At 40.9% G+C, this 15,240-nt stretch overlaps 1 long non-coding RNA gene across 1 annotated transcript; it reads right to left on the bottom strand.

The window, feature by feature from the left end:
- Positions 1-2,423: 2,423 nt before the first annotated feature.
- Positions 2,424-14,839, bottom strand: LOC135911804 (uncharacterized). Its single transcript, XR_010567456.2, has 4 exons — positions 14,635-14,839; positions 13,041-13,082; positions 10,416-10,620; positions 2,424-7,730 (listed from the first exon to the last, which is right to left on the bottom strand). It is a non-coding gene; the product is annotated as an uncharacterized lncRNA (long non-coding RNA).
- Between the last annotated feature and the right edge of the window lie 401 nt (positions 14,840-15,240).

Below are 15,240 nucleotides of genomic sequence, written 5' to 3'. Positions count from 1 at the left end.
GTTAATGAAGAGTAATCTACCAGTCCCTAATAATCTAGCATATGCTTTTAGTGTGCTCCGTGAAAATGTGTCACAGCGCACTTGAAGAGTAGGCATCCCGATCATGTGGCATCGCATGCACCTCATCCGTCGTGTTTAGTTCCCTAAACCCTGCGCCACATAGCTTAAGCATCCCTATAAGTGTGGGAGCCTAGGCATTCCCTATCTCATCAACCTTACACTCCAGGCGGTCGCTGTCTACAATTCTCGGCCTATTACAATGTGCTGATATGTGGAGAGAACGTTTCAGGCAGCCTCGACGTTAATTACCATCTTGTAGCAGCTGTTTTGACTACAAGCGATCGTTGTTACGGTGTGTGTGAGTACGATGTGTACAGATGTTGAAACACATTTCTGCTTTCTGTCTTCTTTCTTCTGCGTCTATCAACACCTGGCTTGTCTGTTCTACGCGGGAGTATTGTCATGAGTGTCTTCTTATACAGCCTTAATACTTCCTTCCGTGAGCTTCTTCGAACAACAGCGCACTCTATGAAGCGGCAACTATACGGCCGCTATACATCTACTTTGGTATTCTGTACACAGTTATCGATGGCAAGGATCATCCGCAGACGGATTCGGTCAGTGCTTCAGGGCTGTAATTGCCTCTTGGATTTGCGCGCATTGCGAGCCGAATTTTCCCCGATTTTCCCTAGTAAGGGTTTTGTCGTTGGCCGGCCTGTTTTCGCTATAACCTGCATGTTTGAGTGCTCGGCTATGTCTGCAGTGTTGTTGCTTCATGCACTCTACGGGCTGATCATTCTCAAGTTTCATGGGATTTTCGAAAATCCCCTGTTGCAGATTACATAATTGTAGCCTTAGTGCCGGGTTATTCACAGAGGCGGACATTGCTTGCATTAGAAATCGAAGCGCATATTCAAAGAAAAGAAATTAACTAAATAAATTCTTAATTACATTTACGAACGAGCTATGGAAATACAATTACGAACGAGCTATGGAAAGAATGATAGGTGTAACGTTAAGGGATAAGAAAAGAGCAGATTGGGTGAGGGAACAAACGCGAGTTAATGACATCTTAGTTGAAATCAAGAAAAAGAAATGGGCATGGGCAGGACATGTAATGAGGAGGGAAGATAACCGATGGTCATTAAGGGTTACGGACTGGATCGCAAGGGAAGGGAAGCGTAGCAGGGGGCGGCAGAAAGTTAGGTGGGCGGATGAGATTAAGAAGTTTGCAGGCACGGCATGGCCACAATTAGTACATGACCGGGGTTGTTGGAGAAGCATGGGAGAGGCCTTTGCCCTGCAGTGGGCGCAACCAGGCTGATGATGATGAATTACATTTCGATATATATTGGAATTTGCGAATCCCCAGTGCTTTTGCAAGGCGTATCTAAGCGGAATGAATTTACAGCGCCAACACTTTGGAGTATGCGCCATCAAGCTCACCGTAAAAATGTACTGGTGTTCCAACTACTTTTTTAAACACAACGCCCTTTCATACACTGATGCACAAAAGTAACTGAAACGCCTTGCATTTCGTCTCACGCTCTGGGAAATCATATCCCGAAAGTACCCTTACAAAAAAAATTGTTGAAAGGTTATTGAGATATCATTGTTCAACGTCAACAAATGACCTTGAAAGATCATTGGGGAATTGTTGAAACAGCATTGAGGAAATTGTTGACAAGTGTTGATAATTGGCCCGCGACATTCTGTCGAAACATCATTGTGGCCTCTCAATTTGAAAGATCATAGGCATATCGTTGAAACTATGTTGTATTTCAATGTTGAAAGCCCATTGAAGCATTGTTGAAGATGTGTTGCCTGTCAATATTGAAAGCTAATTGACGTATTGTTGAAATGTGTCGTTTGTCAATGTTGAAAGCCCATTGAAGCATTGTTGAAGCTCAAACTTGAAAGCCCATTGACGTATTGTTGAAATGTGTTGTTTGTCAATGTTGAAAGCCCATTGAAGCATTGTTGAAGATGTGTTGTCTCAAAATTGAAAGCCCATTGATGTGTTGCTGAAATGTGTTGTTCATTCATATTGAAAGCCCATGGAAGAATTGTTGCAGATCTGTTGAACATCAACACAAATTATGTTGAAAGCCCTTTATGCCCCACTGGGTATTTACCAGTTTAAACCTGCACTTTTCTTAAAATACTGCTGAGCTATGTTGCATATAATTACCTTTGATGTCACATTGGTATATTTGCTGTGAGAGGGCAGGGATAAAATTTAAATACAGGGGTTTTGTATCACAGGCCTCTGCCACCCTGGGCTCAAAAGCATGCTCCCAGATCGCCTGTAATAAACCATATTGTAAAACTGCTAGCAGTACTGTTATGCCACTTTTTTCAATTGTCAGAGTGGATGGACCTCCACAATATTAAGAGTGCTGAACTGATGCAGACAAAAACCATTTTTCTAGGTGAACTGTTTATTTGTAAACAAACATCTGTGTAAATGTACAACCATTTGTAGTTTGAGCACATCAGAAACTTCTTAAAAACTATTGCACAGTACAAACTTCCTGCAGCTTGACACCATAACAAAACAGAATACTGAAGATGTAGTCTGTGTGGCCCTCAAGTAAAACACATTTCTCAAAAGAAATAAATTTTTAAAAATAAGTACCTAAATTAAATGTAGAAGCAGACTGACATGACTTATTAAGAGCACTCAAAAAAGGCACTTGCTTTCTCTATTTGGGAGCCAGTGGTACTATTACCACGGCACGATTTGCTTGAGCCCACAGCACTCAACTGAGACCTGATATGCAGGGTGGTTATCTTTAAGTTTCATGGAATTTATTAAACACGGACTGTTGCAGCTAACATAATTCTAGATACAGAGTGCCAAACATTATTTGCATGAGAAATCAAGACACCATAGTCAGCTGATTAAGACAAACTCAGTTCCTAATAAAGCTTTTCAAATTGTAGACGGTAATTTTACAAGGTGTATGCACTTAGAACGAACTTCCAGAATGACACCAGTAACGAGACACATGGCATTAAACTGGCTGTAGAAATGCACTGCTGTAGCACTTACTTTTTTTTAACAGAACGCACTGTTATGCATTGAAGCACAAAAGTAACCGGAATGCCCATGTATTTCTCACATTTATGGAAAAATTTCGCAACTGGTGTCATCCTGGAAATTAATTTCAAGTGAATATGTCTTTCAAAATCACTGGCTACAATTTGCAAACTGAAATATGTGCCGTGATGTGATAAGTGAATTAATAAATTTATGAGAATCAGTTTAATGTTTCCATTTCTTGTGCTAGTAATGTCCACCTCTGAATAATCCAGCTCAAGAAAAAAAATTATGCTACCTGGCACAGACAACTTAAAGATCTGTAAAACTGAAAAAGGATCACTGTACAATCCTTATTTGTTGCTTGAATGGTATGTGCCAATTTCGGTAAACGTTACATACTTCTGAAACATGGCAATCACAATAAGTGATGCTGATGGGAGCAATTTATTATGCTGCATTGCTGTTGCATGATCCAGTTGTGTTTTCCGCCATGATAACGTTCCTGCGCAGGTCATTCCATATCAAGCGACATTCATATTAACTACTTCAGATTTTTATATGGAAAAAAAAACAGCTATTAGTGATGTGCTGGAATCAAAGTTACTCGTTGTGAGAGTTCCATTACAAGTTTATTCACTGCCACAAAAAAATAACGAAAGAATTCAGAAAAAGATATGGTTTCATGCAAACATGAAAGGCACATCATGCCATTACCAGAGATCTTTCGTTGCATTTTAAATTTAAGCCGACTTATACCTATTAATTTTACTCATGTATTTTAGAAAGCAATAAGTTATTTTTATAAAGTTATGTCAAATGCAGTTTTTATTGAACTCTGACAATGGCACAGATGCACTTGCAGGTGTGCAATTCCATGCCGAATCGACCAGCGTTTTTTTGACAGCACACATATAGCTGAAACATTACTATATGTTTACTAGAGTTCAAAACTCGTTACCCACTTTTATTTATTTTTGCCAGATATTTTGTAGCACTTTGGTGACAGTTTAGTTTTCCTGCTCAGCTGAGCTAGAGGACATCAATCAACATTCTTCTTCAAATGCACATTGTATTGATCGAGGCCTTCAAATGGTGTGCGTGGAAATACGGTGAAGTGATGCAACTGCCAAAATAGCCAATTTTTTAAATATCTGAATACTTCAATTGCTTTCGGCACCGGCAAAAATGAGTCAAATTGCAATCCGTTAGTTTTTTTTTTCGTAACGAAAATTCACAGGACAGAAATTAAATACAGAATGGTAGCCCAGGTGACATAGTATAGCAAAAAAATGTGAAGATTTGAAGGTTCAGCAAATCGCCTGTAAAAAAAAACAAATTTTAATCTTTTGCAAGAAGCTTCATGTTGAAGGAAAAAACAGCTTTCATGGTTGGCCAAAAAGTATGTGATACATTATTGGATAGCTCTACATGTCTGCTATGCATGTGTGAAGTTAAAAAAGGCATTATTTTTAAATGCGAGAAATTCTTTTTTGAAATTTTGTCAGCACCGACTTTTCTCGGATGTGCGCACTGCTTGCCGGCTGGGAATGCAGACCACAAAGCTGGCTTCGTCTCCACACAGATGACAGAGAAGCGGTGTTAGTGTCTGCATTTTATTGCCAAGGGACACATGCTCTAACGCAACGAGGCTTGTGTTTGGTGTGGGCCAGGTAAACCATACAGCCATTACACATAAAATATCAATACGAGGTCTGTTAGAAAAGTATCCGACCTTTGGCTGAAGAAAAAAAAAACTGGGATAACTGGAGCGTTGGAAACCTAATCACTCTCAAAGTAGTCTCCTTGGGACTCCAGCCACTTCTCCCAGCGGTGCTGCCATTGTTAGAAGCATTCCGAGAAGGCCTCTTTCCGAATGGAGTTTAGCTCAGCTGTCGTTGCAGCCATAATGTCTTCTCTTGTCTGAAATTGTGCTTCTTTCAATGGCCTCTTGATTTTGGGAAATAGCCAGAAGCCGCAGGCGGCCATATAAGGAGAGTAAGGAGCCTGTCGAACTACAGGAGTCTGGTTTTTCGCCAAAAGAGTCTGAATCAAGTGCGAGAAAAGCATTGTCGTGATGGATGCGCCAATTTCCTGTTGACAACTTTGGTATCTTGCGCCACACAGCATCACATAGGCCATGGAGGACATCCCTGTAGTAGTCTTTAGTGATTGTTTGACCCTGTGGTGCGTACCCGTGGTGTACCACACTGCGGGAGTCAAAGAAAGCAGTCAGCAACACTTTAACGTTGATGCGCACTTAGCGGTCTTTGGTTGGTGACGTGGAATGCTTCCACTGTAATGACTGGGATTTGGTTTCCCGGTCATAAACATACATCCAAGACTTGTCACCAGTGATTATGGTGTTCGTGAAGTTGAGGTCACTGTTTGTGGAATCCAGCATGTCTGTGAGACTTCAACACGAAGTTGCTTTTGCTCCACCATGAGCAGCTTGGGAAGGAATTTCGGGGCAAATCTCTTCATGGCCAAATCTTCGGTGATAATGGAATGTGGATAAAATGTGCTGATGCCCACCTCTTCCACAATTTCTTGGATAGTCACACGACGGTCCCGCATCACCACAGGGTTCACTTAGGCAATGACCTGGTCATTTCGGCATATTGATGGCCGACTGGAGAGTGGCTCGCTCGCCACCGATGCGTGGTCGTCTTTAAACTGGTTGTACCACTCCTTAATCTGTGTGCTGCTCATAGCGCAGTCACCGAAAGCAGCCTGAATCTTCCGAATGGTTTCCACGTGGCTGTCGCCCAGTTTCTGGCAAAATTTGACGCAGTAGCACTGCTCCAGTCGCTCCGCCATTTTCCTTGCAATAAAAAAACGACGAGAGCGCTGTGTACTACCTCATTCAAATGCTGCGTCCCAGCAATTCACGCTATTGGCAGGCGGGAAAAAATTCGTGCATGCGCGAAAAGGTTCAAGGGTGGCTGATGAAAACGCGCTTGTTTCATATTCATCAGGTGTCTGCAAAAAAAAGTCAAATACTTTTCTAACAGACCTCGTACGTATTAATATGTGAGGGAATCCTGCAGTGTTAAAAGATATCTTTCATGCAGTTTACAAAAAGAAATATCGGCTATTATGTAGACAGTAAATCCAGGAAGAGCGCTGATATTGTTCATACAAAGCATTTTAAAGGGCATGTCGCACTGCAATGCAACACAGAGGGAGCAGGACACTTCGTGCCCTGCTCCCTGGAGCCCAATGATGATGCAAGTAGAAAACACCTTCATAATTAAGACTGAAAACCTACATAAGTGTGAACAAATTCTTGTGGTGTTGTTTGCTACCACTGTTTCAGAGCCAGAATGTGTTCACCTATAAAACTCATATTTGCCTTGTTCAGTCTGATGTGGTCAGACACCACTGGCGACAACTTTTTGCATTCATGTTAAAAAAATACAAGTTGAGACTGCAGCTGTAGCGCTTGACGTCACCTGCCTTCGCAATGATAAAAAAGGCAGTCAGTTTGTTGAGTAGTTTTTGTGGCTAATATTAACAATCTTTCCTTGCTAGCTGACATAGCTTCATATATTTATGCTATATTTATGCTGTATGTGTGATCCACAAATGAACATTAGAGAAAATAATTTATTGCACTTAAAGAATACCTTTTTGTTACTTGTCACATGCATAGCAGACATGTAGGGCTGTGTAACGATGGGCGACATACTTTTGTGCCAACCTCCAAAGCTAATTTTTTACCTTCAACACGAAGCTTCTTGCAAAAAATTGGAACTTTCAGTTTTTTTAGCTGATCAACTGAACCTACAAGGCTTGAAATATTTTGCAGCTATCCCAAGTCAACCAGTCTGATTTTATATTTATTTTGTGCCTTCTGTATTTCCCTACATTAGAAGAAAATTCAAACTTTGCAAATTTTGGCAGTCACACCACTTGTCTCTTGACATGAACATCATCTGAATATCTGGATCATACAATTTCCCTTTCAAAAGAAACGTGTATCAGTGCCTTCTAGCTTAGCTGGGCAAGAACAATAAATTTTTGCCAAAATTCAAAAAAATTTTTGCGAAGGAAAATAAATGGGGAGCAAGAGTTCGGAGTTTCAACTATATCTGTGATGGTCAAAAAAACGCTGGTTGGTTGCCCTGGAATGACTCAAGTGTATGTATGAAAGCAAATTTTCTCAAAAATTTTCTTATTGTACCTACTCAAAATCAAGCAAACTTGAAATGCTTTGCCATAGTGGAACAGTTCTTGACAAAATTGGGTGGTTTGGCATGAAATGACTTAAGATACTTAAAAAATATATTAATAAGGAAACACTATCCTTACTGGAACCAGATCAAAAACTAACATAAAAATGTAGTGAACTATAACAAAGCACAGCACTTGTATTCTGGATTAAGCAATCCAATGTGGGCTTCTCAGGGGACTTGCATAATTAGCATAAATAAAATTAACATAAAAATGTCAAGGCATAGAAAGGCACAACATTTGTATGCTCATTTGAGAAATCCAAATTGAGCCCTTCAGGAAACGAACATAAAACATAAAAATGTCGAGAGTTACAAAAGCACAACACTTGTGTTTTGGTTTGAGCTGTCCAACTTGGGCTCTTGAGAGGCTATTGGTCCCATGCGAGAAGCGAGGCCAGAGTTCTTTACATAGGGCATGTTGGTACCAGGAAACTTGTGACACGTGAAGCCTGCAACAACAAGAAGCCAGAACAAGTTTTAAAAAGCAACTTCTACATGCAAAAGAATGGCATGCAATATGCCCTTGTTATAATGAAATTGATTTATGTATTTGTGTAGCTTAATTCCAACTTTCCACGGGTACAGCTTTGCAGCATGACCATTTAAATTGATTCTGTGTGGCACGGGACTCAACTAAGTGTCAAATGCAGGAAAGGACAAAGAGGAACAAAACACTGTAGCAAAATAACTTTACGAATATCCTCAATGTCGAAGATGTGAACTTTGCCTGCTGAGAAACAAAATGGTGAAAAAAATTCATGTTGTTCATAAATAAACCTGAACTGACAATTAAATTATTTCTTGTAACTTTCATAATTAAAATGTGCAGCATTTAACTGTGCTTTTCCATGCTCCAAATACAATACTGTCATGTCACTACAATTGAGTGTAGCTTCATTTGAAGTTAGGTTTCCTGAGTTCACATGCAATCGGAATGTACTTCTCGCCTTACAATGACTTAGGACTTTCTACATTAAAGAAGACACTGCTTACAGCAAAGTATGTTTTCTGCCTCAACGATTGAATTACTGTTATAATGAGGATTCCATGTAGTTGTGCACCAAGCTGCTTAGCACGAAACATGCAGAATGTGACAGATACGAAGAAATGCTGTCTTTTAAGAGCCATATGCCATAGGACTGACTTCTTTAACCCTTTTAGGGTTTACTGCCGTACATCTGTGGCTGTGACGGAACGTTCTGAAAAAATTTGCCGTTTCAGAACAAAGTGTTGCCTAGCATCCCACTGGAGGTGCTGCAACCTTCTGAGGCTTCTAGAAAATATTCTTTAAGTGCTGTCGCTCCATGGGTTTCTCCAAAACTGATTTTCACTTAGCTCTTTGGTGTCTGTCATTGCAGTAATTTGGGAGTGCTCCCACAAGTTTTTGTAAGTTTCATTACACAAAAAAATTATGCTGCTTTATCCTGCATAAAAAAATAAAACATCTAAAACTGCAAATACTGAAATGGTATTGCCACTTCATCGTTATTTAAAAATATTATTTACCACTTCATTTTCTCGGAACGTCACTCTGAAGAACTTAAATCTGCAATAAAAATATTAAGAGTGCACGAAAAGTGATTTTTGAGGCTGAACCGAATAATGCTAGAAGCAAATCAAATAATGGATAGCTTCTGAATAATGAACAGCTGATATCACAATTAATGTAAGATGAGGCTCACAACCTAGTATTATTAATGTTTGCAAGTTTCTGTCATTGTTATGTTATGAAGAGCTGTTTATTAAAAGCACAAATGGAGCAGCAAAAGGTTTCTTCACATGCACAGGACTCTTCAGTAAGCATAAATGATTGCTGTACAGCCTCTAAAGTACAGCTACTTAAGTAATGTAGCCTGGTCTGCTATTCTTACAAGTTCTTACGTTTTATGTCTATACTATGTTATTGGACGTGAAAATTTACCGTACTTTGGCTCAAATTTCATGTTTTATTGGTGTTTCGAAATATTAGAATACTCACATTTACAAATAGTGACCATTCAAAGACTAAATTGAATAGGACACTATTCAATTCGAAAGTTTTGAGCATTTGCAAACCACAAAAAATATTAACTCCTAAATTAGAGAGGCATATTTCTCCCCAAAATGTGACCCTCAACGGGCTAAACAAGAGCGACAGAAAAGCCCATTCATCTTTTTGATTATTTTAAGCCCATAATCTACTTGGCAATGGTTAATAATAACCCTGTTAACAGGTAGGTGAAGTAAGGAAGCAGGAATCAATTCTAACAATTTCAGAATGGGAGTAGTGGACATGTCTGATGGACTGTAAGAAGCTTTATACATTAGGCCCCAAGAGCCTATTTTCAATTTATTGAAGTATATGGGGAAAAGCCACATAAATATTTTTTTTCATATCTTAGAATACAAAGTGATAAAGTGTGCATTAATAAATACGAGTCATAGGTTAAGTGCTTAGAATGAGTAAGCGCCCACTAAACGTAGTACTGTTGACAGCAATGCTTGCAACTCTGTCCATGTTGTTTCTTTGATTGAAACAACCAAAAGAAAATTGCCACACCACTCAGGTTCCCTCTGCTAAAAGGCTGCTGTCTGGCATCACATGGACCTCCTTCAAGATAGGAGCAACCTTAATTCGATGTGGTCTGTTAAAATTGGTGAATCTACTGTTTCACATCTCAGAACCTGGAGAGCTGTTTTGATTTCTGCAATTTGGTGAACGTGCTCCTGCTCGAGCTGAGCAGTAACCACACTTGAGCATAGCTTCTCCGCAATTCGTGTATTAGAATAACACTTTCAGGCTAATTAAACATGTCGTCCATGCCAATAGATTTGGAGCGTGCTTCACAGACAACTATTCCTTGCAATGACAGCCATGTAGCACTGCTAATGCGCCAATGCAGCTCATGTTATGTGGTGGAGCCACTAAAAACTTTCAGCAGTGAAGGCAGCTTTTAAATTTTAGAAGCATTTGTGTATGGCGGCATTACGCACTTATGATCATATGAACAGTCATTCCAAATAGTAGGCTATCGTAGCACACAACTGCACACACGGGCTACTTGAAAGTCGTTTGTTATGCCAATGGCAAGTTCATAATTTTAGAAAAAAATGTGAATGTAAAAATGCAACCAGAAAGGATATATGGTACTTGCCTATAACAGCACTGACCCTGGTGGGGTCAAGAGCCCTTTTTGCCCCTTGGTGTTATTTCCAAAGGCCAAATGGCCCATGAGCTCCTCCTCTGTGAACACATGGTGAAGCAAGGCCCTTGCAAACTTTCCTGGTCCACCATGGCAGGCCATGGTAAGCTGTGCCAGGATAACCTTCTCAATGTGCACTCCTTCAACCTATGTGAACCTGCACGTTTAAGTAAATGTTAGCAAAACAGTTTTAAGCCTTTCAAGCACATTCACACAACAGCCCTACTGCAAATAAATTAAAAAAGTACCTGTTGCAAATCTAGAATGCTAAACTGGACTTCTTACAAGCTTCTTATGCTGTCCGGATGCCACGTTTCAGAAGAACAATCCAGCACAAACAAGAATAATAAACCAAAGTATCCAAACATCTAGTACTTGAAAAAGGGGAGTACCAGTGAAACACAAATGACACGCACACAAGGAAACGGCATTAGACACGGACTCCCTGTCTAACGCCTCTTCCGTGTGTGCGCGTCCTTTGTTTTGCTGGTACCTCCCTTTTTAAGTTCATCATGCACCAACTGGCCCAAGAGCTTGAGCTAATGCACATCTAGTACTATTTATTGTGATTACCATTCTTAGGATACTTCATATTTTCAGGTCTCTATTTTCCCATCCATTTGTGTCAATAGGTAGCCCATGGTCTAATGGGGAGATTGGGCTGCTATGTTGAGGGAAGAGTTCAAAATCAACCGTCAGAACAGCTTGGGTGACTGGTTATGCGACCCTGGGCATATGCCACTTTTCAATGAATCTCTTTCCCGCTATCTTGGGCAACTGCTGCTGCTTGTGTTGTCAAGCAGCATTAGGAGCTCGAAGAGGGACATGATTGTCGATCATTACTAAGATTACCACTACACATCATGTTCACTTGCTGTGCTCCAGATGTAATGTGTGAGGATTCCACTCCACTGTATGAAATGTACATAAGTTGCAAGGACAGTATGTGCCAACCACCACCTCAATTAAATTAATCGACTCGCAAAGCACAGGCTGCACAAGATCACGGAGTGAACTCAGAAGTTTGTGGACAGTCAGTTGATGTCCATGTCAGGGACTTCTAGGGAGACTCGGTCATTTCCTCGATGTGCATCATCGTGCCATCACACATTGTATTACAATTCTGCCTGTCTTGTTGTACCACCGTTCTAATAGTCATCACGTATCACCACAATTCAATATATAAATAGACACTTATATCTACTGTTTATTTAATCTTTATGGAGAATACTTTGAGCATGAGTTTTTGCAGAGATCATGAATTCTACAGCTTAAAGGAGCACTAAAGAAATATAAATTAATTAAATTCTGGCATTTTAAGTGCCAAAATGACAATCTGATGTTTAGGCACGCCATAGTGGGGAACTCTGGACTACTTTTTACTAAATTAGGCTGCAAGGTACCTGGGCAGTTTTGTATTTACCCTCCATCAAAATGCGGTTGTTTGATCCTGTGACCTCGTGCTTAGCGGAGCTGTGCCAACACCCCTAAGCAACTACGGCATGAAAGCACTATAGAGAAAAATTATTTTAGATGTATCTGTACATGATCTTCCTACAATTCAAGAGATTCACTCATACCGTGACAAGAGGCCGAGTAAACTGTAAAAGCAGCAAGAGGAAAGATTGGTGGCAGTGCTGCCTTGAAGTTACCACACCCGCTTGCTGTGACGTCATGGATTTAGATGACGTCTGTTCAGGTGTAGCAATTTTTTTTACAAATAAAGATGTTCTTCATCATATTCCAAAAACCCAAATAAAAAGCGTCAGGAACATTTACAGAACCAATACAACCAAAGTATGAAAAAATACTTGGAATCCATGATGTGACAATGAGGTGTCAGCACGAAGATTTTGGGGCGATACTCAGAAAATTAAACTTTGAGCTTTATTTTCTCTAATAATCAAGCAACTACCAAGAAATTTACAGAAGTAGTTATTTAAGGCGATGCTTTATTTAAAATTCATTTAGGGTGTCATTAGTGTCCCCTTAATACAAAACAAGGAATGCACTTGGCTGCGTAATAGGTTAACATGCATCACTAGTTCTCATTAAGGTAGGATTATCAGTATAGCAAAGGGCATGCACTGGCTGCTCCAGAGGGGAGCCCTTCCACTTCCCCTCAACCTTCCAATTTCCAATTTATGAGCAGTGATGCAATTTCTGTATCTTAACAAGACGTAATGCCAAGATAGAGCATGTGGTGACCGGCACTTCGCACCATCCAGCTCGGCATCAATCTTTTTGGAATTTGGCCCTTGAAATGCAGAAAGCCCCGATCATTGCTCGTTCTTCAGCCAACTTTCTCGAAGGGTGTTCACAAGTGACACTGAATTCACTATATGTTCACAAGTGACACTGAATTCACTCCCAGTCCCGGTGCAGTTAAGTCTTTCAGCTGAGTGCTTAAAGGCACCATGTCTCCTAATGAAGGCACTCTGCACCAATTGATCACTGGAGCAAATGCCTTGCAGTTGCATCAGCAATGTTTTTTTTCCTGCTTCTTGCAATACATTTTCACGGCATCACTGTATTTGATCATGGTGACGCTACAGAATGGATGACCAAAGAATTCACCTTTAGCGTGCCAGCTGGGGCGTCTCCCAGCTCACTTTGAATCTGAAAAAAGATGTCAGTATTAAAACGTGAAGCCACGATGCAGCAAAAGCGACAATCAAAAGAGCTACATGGACCATTAGGCTGACATAAATGGACGGATACAAATGACTAGTCATCGAATACACGAAAGTGTGGCTGCTCTTGCCAATGGCAGTGTGAGCTTGTCAAATAATTTATTTCACATTCCTCTACTTATATTAACAATTATTTCCACGCATCTACTTAACTGTTATGGCCACATATTAAAGGCAGCTCCTTCATATAAGGCCCCAGTGTTACATTCTTTTACTCCCCGTCTACCTGATGCTACTGAAGTTTTGCTTACACTCAAAGAAAGAGTTTCACAGACCTGCTCTTTCGACAAAAAACATTATTCCAAGCTTGTGGCAAAGCGTCGTCATTTAGTTCACAACGATGCGCTCCCCTTTCAATCTGCTCACTGTGTAGTGCTCGGATTCAAAGCAAAAATGGCTTTTCGACATAACTAGCTACTTCTATGGTCACAAGAAACAATGCTAATTATTGATGTTTATGTTGCCGATAACATATACATGCCGCCTCGAAACACAGTGGGACGACAAGGCAGATATGCCAGGCATTTATCTCGTTCCTTTACTGATTTTAAAACTTTGTTACATCAATCAGTTACTAAAGTGCGAAAAGCTGAAATTTCACGCTGTTACATTTTTTTAATGTTCTATCCCAGTAAAGTAGGACCTGGAGTGCCATGAAATCTGCCTTTCCGTGAATGCAGAGCACCTACGCGAAGCCGTTTGGGCGAAGCGCTCGATGGCACCGAACGGAGAAGATAATAAAAGAAAGTTGAATGCGCGCTAACAGGTGGAAAACATAACACACGCGGTTGGCAAGGCGTATAACTCGGTGATTTCGCAGCACTCTGTGGCATCACCCCTATTGTATGTCACGTATCGCATAGAATCGCGTGTACACACTTGAAATTTTTTATTATTGCGAGACAGCCTCCTCTGTGTTTTCCGGTCGCGCGAACGTCGGCCGCACGGCGTGACAGATAGTGGCGTTGAAACACCGCGGTGTCACTCGATCCTGAAGGCAACAGCGCAACACAATACATTTTCGCTGATCCCACCGCCACCCCCCCCCCCCTCCCTTTGTTGCTACAGCTCACTCACACGCCTTGTACTAGCGTGGCGCAAACGAAATATCTTCGATTACAGTACAGATCGGATGGTTTCAGGTCGCATTGTTATGCGCTCATTAATAAGGCTAACTCAATCGGTGCTCGAACACCGTATCAGAAATCATGGCGTACAACAGCCCTGTTTTAGCTGGCACCACATAGCTGCCTTACGTCACCACAAGCGGAGAGTAAAGTTAAACCAGGACAAAGCTCCACGTTATATATCACAAATCTAGTGCTGTACAACCAATTCTCGCAACGGAAGGATAGTGCTAGGAATGAAAACTAGAAAAGAGGCCCGCGGAAAACACGCACAGGCGCTGAACTCATTTCCGGGCTCCCGTACACCGCTTCGCAATGGACGAACAAGGGGAATTCGAAACATCAACTCACCTTTGATGACGCTGAGTCGGAGGCGATCATGGCGATCTTCGAGGCAACAAGCCCATAAAAAGCGAGCAACACGCAGGAATATTCCAAAGATGTCACAGCGAAGCACACAAAGAACGCAGAAAAGCAGGAAGCTTTCAAGCGAACAGCGTACACGAACTCGCCGGAATGCTCCAAGCATCAACACCGCAAACGCGCAATCATACATGTACACTCATACAAATACACGCTTATATTATCATAAATTGTACTATTTGATAACAAATTCTGTGATGTCATGTTATTACAGAACAATTGTTGCGCTTTGCATGTGTATGAAAGTTTTTTGCTTCACTTCTTTGATGAACTACTTTCTTTGGCGCAGTAACGCGGTGCACCGGCCGGAGCTAATGGAGTGCGCGGGAAAAGGCGCCAAATTCAAACGTCGCAAACGCCGTGCTAATTTGTGCGCGCACAGTTTTCGTCGTTTGGATTTTAAAAAAAAGTAATGCGTGCCGCAACCATGCGAACTGAACTATTGACCAGAAAAGTACAGAAACGTCGCTGTTTGTGCTTCTTATTTCGACGTCACAGCAAACTGCAGGCGGTCTGTCGTCCCATTCTTTTAAA

Source organism: Dermacentor albipictus, chromosome 1 (assembly GCF_038994185.2).
Source record: "Dermacentor albipictus isolate Rhodes 1998 colony chromosome 1, USDA_Dalb.pri_finalv2, whole genome shotgun sequence".
In the NCBI taxonomy this organism is placed as follows: Eukaryota; Metazoa; Arthropoda; class Arachnida; order Ixodida; family Ixodidae; genus Dermacentor; species Dermacentor albipictus.
The sequence above is the reverse complement of the archived record's forward strand: the minus strand, read 5'-3'. Positions and strand labels throughout refer to the sequence as shown.